Below are 5,980 nucleotides of genomic sequence, written 5' to 3'. Positions count from 1 at the left end.
AAATTATTGGTCATCCAATCTTTTACATTTTAACACATTCTGTTAGCTTAGATAATTTAGAAGTTTCATCTGGTCTTGTTGAGATATATAGTTGAGTATCATCAGCATAACAATGGAAACTAATCCCGTATTTTCTAATAATATTAACAAGGTGCAACATGTACCGGTATATTGAAAATAGCAGAGGACCTAGGACAGATCCTTGTGGCACTCCATACTTTACTGGTGATAATTAAGATGACTCCCCATTTAAATAAACAAAGTGGTAGCGATCAGACAGGTAGGATCTAAGCCATCTTAAAGCCTGCCCTTGAATGTCTGATATTCCCTTTATTTGCTGTGTTTTTTTGTTTACAGTTTTAATGTTGGTGTGTATTGTTGAGCGCAGGCGCAGCCTCTTTAATGTGTGCTGAGACACTACGGCAAGAAAACTATGGCGGCAGGATTATTATGATATCTAGAGATGACCTCCTTCCATATGACAAAACCAGACTCGGCAAGGTGAGGCACAAGATCTGTGAAAACTGGTGCTAGAATTGTTTTTGCAGGAAAAAGATGTTACATTTTTTTGCACTTTTGTGACTACATTTGAATTGATTGATTCTGCTTCATTTGGAAATATTTTCACTGCCATAACTGACATTAATGTCTAAAATGTAGGTTACTCTGTTAACCTCTAGTTTATTGAACTGTTGTGACACACAAGGAAGATCAACATTTTTGCTTGAGTGATACTGCTTGAACATATGCAAGGAAGACAAGACATTATTAATCGCAATGCATTATTCAATTACAATAATATTGTCATTACTGGTTACATCTTGGTTGGTGAATATTCTGAAAATGTTTAAACCTTTAATCTTAAATTCCTAAAAGAATTTACAGAATATATTTTTAATGCATTTCATATGCGGTTTGAGATTAATTATTTGCAGAACAACCCAAACTGGTTTAGGTCTTAGCAAGCTATATAAATCTCAAACATGAAGATATTAGACTGTATTAAGTTACATTATCAATATACTTATGGTTTAGGCCTACTGAAACATTATGAGAAATTTTGTACTGTTTACAAATGAACTCTCACTCTCTCTCTTTGTTTTTTATACACTGGGAAAAAATGGCTTTGAAACTACAGTATTTTCACTCAGAAATTTCTGGTAAATTTCATAAATAATAAGGAAAGGGCAAGTAACGTTGAATTAAACATTACATTTTTAAGCAGAGAGACTGAAACAGCATTTTCCTGTAAAATGTACTCCAATGATCTTTGTTTTATTCACAACTATATATTTTTTTCTTTCCAAATTTCAAGGATTAAATTGGAATATGCTATATTAAAAAAAAATATATGAGGGTTTCCACAAATATATATAGCATGACAAGTGTTTTCAACATTGATGATAATAAAAAATGTTTCTTGAGCACCAAATCAGCATATGCCAAAACTGCTTCCATAATCATGGTTCCACTGAGGCTCAATCCCAGGAATTTCTGTGCATAAAGCAGATGCTTTTGTTATTATTAACCTTTAACCCAATCTTGTTTTAGATAATGAATGCTGAGAGCGACAGTCTCCTAATGAGAAGAATGGAATTTTTCCACAAGTATGATATTGAGGTCTGGCTGAAAAAAGAGGGGAGAGTTAATCTTGTGTTCTCTCTCATTTATACCAATATTAATACCAAGAATCATATGACAATCTCATAGTTGTTCTTTGTGCAGGCTTTATCAATAGACACAAACAAGAAAACAGTGACATTTGATGATGGCTTAATCCAGTGCTATGACCAAATCCTTATTGCAACAGGATGCAGATGATAATTACTGATATAAAGTATTGTTTAACTGTACTTTTTATGGTATATGTCTTGATACAGTATTATTTTTCATCTTTTACTCAACTTTCATCTATGCAGAGCTTAGACACTACTTGATCTTTGTTCTTCAGAGCAAAGAGCCTAGACTGCCCTGGTGTGGACCTGGAAAATGTGCTAATGCTGGAAACACCAGAGGATGCCCGGTGCATCCACTATGCCTGCATGGGCTGCAGGACAGTCATTGTGGGCACTTCCTTCGTTGGTACACACAAGCACATTCACCACCTTCTGTCTCCCTGCAACTGTTTTTCGCATCTGCAAAGCTAATGCTATCAATTGATTTATGGATGTATCCCAAAGAAGAATCATTCAAGATAGGTAGGTAGGTTTATAGATAGATAGATAGATAGATAGATTTGCAGTACGTCTTCAAATGTCACCATTTTAGGCATTTTTGTAAGACCTTTTTTAAAAAAAAATTAATATTATTTATAAAATATATGTCTTTATATATTAACTATTAACTTAAACTATGTTTGAAGTGTATTACTCACACAAAGCTATGGCTTCAGAAAACATGAAATATAGTACATGAGCAATATTAAAGCACTTTTATAGTTTATTTATTTATTTTTGAATTGACAACCCTGGGTCACTGCCTTCTTTCAATGTATGGAAAAGAGCATGATGACAAAATATTACGTGAATTATTCTTTCAACATGCTTCCCTCCCCCAAAATAACGAATCTATTTTGTTTGGCTTTTAAGGCATGGAAGTGGCCGCCTATATGATAAATATGGCCAGTAGTATATCACGATCATTGGAAGCAGTGAACTCCCCTATCAGAAGACTCTAGGCCCAGATATAGAAAAAGTCACCATGATGGTATGTTATAAAGGGCAATACAACCATCTCAGTCATACCGATATCAAATATGTGCTTAATTTATAATCTTCTTACTTTGGTTTGCTTGTTCTTTAAGATGCTGGAAGAGAGAGGGTTGACGTTCTACATGAATGACGCCGTCGCAGAAGTTCAAGGTGAAAATAGGAGGGTAAAGTCAACAGGGTCATTTGTTCCAAAAACAACACGCCAGTCTTTCTTTTGGAAGTTAGTTGACTGAAATACATTATCAAGAACACTTAAAGGCAGGGTAAGCAATTTCTGGTAGCCAATGTTGATATTTGAAATCACCAAAACAAAGACGCCCCTACCCCAAAAGGGTCTTGCCCCTATTTTGATAGCTCCGCCCCACATATACGTACGCAACCCAGGCAACGATTAGTTCTGTGAAACAAAGCAAAACCAATGGTACACCGTGTCTACATCGGACTTGAGCGGCACGGCGCAACAAATCCCCGACAGAAAACTGCTGCCGGGTTCTATTTATGACGTGCTGACACAAATTTCAAATGGTTTTCAACGGTCGTTTGATCGAGTCCAGTCTAGGCAGACTTTAGCTGCTGTAGACACGGTGTTACTCACCTATTGAGAAGAAACAAAGCAACCTCGGCGTCCGATCGCAGGCCTCCGCTCCTTAAGTTCTCTCCAGCGCTGGAAAGCTGATCCGATATTTACACAGGTCCTACTTCTTGCCTTATCGTTCCGCAAATGTTTTCCTCTTTTGTTTTTTATCCGCCATCTCTATCTTTCTGTCGCTCGGCTAATGTCCGTCCCATGCACTGAAAGCTCTCTCCTCCACATCACGAGTAGACACGCCCCTTATTGCTGATTGACTACAAGTTTGTTTTGCTATTCGGCCCGAATCAGTTTTCTAAAGTGTTTTTGAAAAATTACATACCCTACCTTTAACTGGACGATGGCCTCATCCAGTTCATTAGAACTTATTAACAGAATGAACTGTTTTTTCATAGGTTAAGGCTGTGAAATTGAAGAGCGGCATCACTATTGAAGCCGATTTGTCGATTGTTGGAATTGGTATGTACAGCTGTTGAACTGGGAACAAAGTGCTTCTTGAATTTAAATGACCTGAACAACAGTTTTGTGCGCTCATCTCCACAATTATCTTCATATGAGGTGTCAATCCCAATTCAGAGTTTTTGAAAGGGAGTCCAATAAGGATGGACTCTAAGAACTATGTAATTGTGGATAAGGTAAGTGCTTAGACCAATTTCTTTGAGCTCAAACATCGAGCTTACACTTCCAAAATCTTTAATCATGTCCCTGTACATGAGGACCAACATAACAGACGTCTACTGTGCAGGAGATCTGACCTCCTTTCCTCTCAAAATGGCAAAAGGCCAGAATGTGAGCATCGGCCACTGGCAGATAGCGCAGGCACATGGTAATCAAAGATGTGAATATCTGCTAATTTTGCCAACATTTAGACAGAGCTGGGGAAAGTCACTTTTAAAAGTAATGCATTACAATATTGCGTTAGTTCCTAAAAAAGTAACTAATTGCATTACTTAGTTGCCTTGTATGGAAAGCAATGCAATACATTACTTTTGCGTTACATTTTTTCTCATCTGTGTTGGGCTGTGGTGCTCAAATTGCTTTGATAGCATTATAACATTTGCCTTATTAGGAAGGATTGCAGCCTTAAGCATGTTGCAGAGGGAGGTGGAGCTAAACACAGTGCCATTCTATTGGACCGTCCTGCTGGGGAGAACTATTCGATATGCTGGCGCGGCCTTTTAACTTACAAACTCATCATGCTTTACGGATTGTAAAATACATATTTTTATGTAATTATGTCCTTATTCTTCATTATCCGCAGGGTATGGAGAGGGATACACTGAGATGGTGCTGAAAGGGAAATTTGAGAACGTGAAGTTTTTGGCACTTTACCTCAAGTAAGAAGCTGTAGGGTTATGGTGTCCATTCTTTATACCTGTTTTCTCTTTAAAGCTTGAAATATTGGTTATGTACTTTTAACTGCAGGGATGATGAGGTGGTGGCTGCAGCAGGATTGAATGTTGAACCGGCTGTCTCTGTGGTAGCAGAAAGTTTGGCGGGAGGAAGAGCGATTACAAAGGCAGAAGCAGAGTGAGTGAGAACTCAACATCAGTTACAGTATATGTGAAAATACAGATATCCTTCACTGAAGTTAAAGGTTCACTGAATCATTTATTCATTACTGATTGTATTAATCTTTCTAAACAACCAAGGAGTTGAGGTTTGGCTGGTTAGCTTTAGCCTAGTTAGCCCACAATATTTCATTATAGTTTAGTAGTACATTTTTTACACAACTAATGAAGATGTTATTTTCCTATGGCCCCAAATTGATTAGTCACATGGCATAAGTTTATCTGAAAATTTGCATACTTTGCTCAGCATACTACTTATTGCATAAATAAAGTAGTACAAAAAGGGTACAAAAGCTGTCACTGGGGCAGTACCTTTTCAAAATCTACATCTTTGTACCTTTTTACCCCTAAAAGGCGCATATTGGGACCTTAAAGGTATAAATTAGTACAGAAAGTGTATATGTTAATACGTAAAGTAATACCTGTTAAAGTAGTGTAGTATACTATTCCAAACAATGGCTGCATCTGAAATCACATACTTCCCGACTATATAATAGACGAAAAACAGTATGTGAAAAGAATAGTATGTCTGAATTCACAGTATTCTTAAAACAGTAGTCTGTGTGAAAGTATTTGAACGACTTACTACTTCCACATCTAATGGACACTTTACTATCCCATGAAAAGATCTGTGAATAGCAGTGAGGTGACTCGACTGACACATAACAGGTCACATGACAGTGACAACGTGACGAATGTAGTACTGTACATCCCAATTTCAATTATACTACACACATTCATACTTGATAATGCTCACAGAGTGATTACTTATTCAAAAGAAGTACCTACTCAGAGAGTATGTGATTTCGAATGCAGCCAATGAGACGGAAAAAGCCGGTCATTTGATCTCAAAATGATATGGATTCTTCTTCTGATGTGAGTGTACTGTACATCATTTTAAACATTTGTTGAAATACTGGTCAAATGCTCAATTCATTTTTTCAGATATAAAACTTTTTATGTAAAAAATGCTAGGTGCTCCTTTAAAGAAGCGACCACATACCGTCAGAGCTCTTTTGTATTGTTAATGTTGTTGTTTTTTTTTACTGTGGTTTTCTTTCTTTTATAGGTCAGATGACCTTAGCTGGCTGAAGCTGCAGCCCATTTGA

General features: G+C 36.9%; 1 pseudogene; it reads left to right on the top strand.

Moving 5' to 3' along the window:
- LOC107731963 (apoptosis-inducing factor 3-like) overlaps positions 1–5,980 on the top strand; it is a 15,244-nt pseudogene extending 9,264 nt beyond the window's left edge.

This window comes from Sinocyclocheilus rhinocerous, unplaced genomic scaffold (assembly GCF_001515625.1).
Source record: "Sinocyclocheilus rhinocerous isolate Xijiao unplaced genomic scaffold, SAMN03320098_v1.1 scaffold128, whole genome shotgun sequence".
In the NCBI taxonomy this organism is placed as follows: domain Eukaryota; kingdom Metazoa; phylum Chordata; class Actinopteri; order Cypriniformes; family Cyprinidae; genus Sinocyclocheilus; species Sinocyclocheilus rhinocerous.
This window is presented reverse-complemented; position numbering and strand designations above follow the sequence as displayed.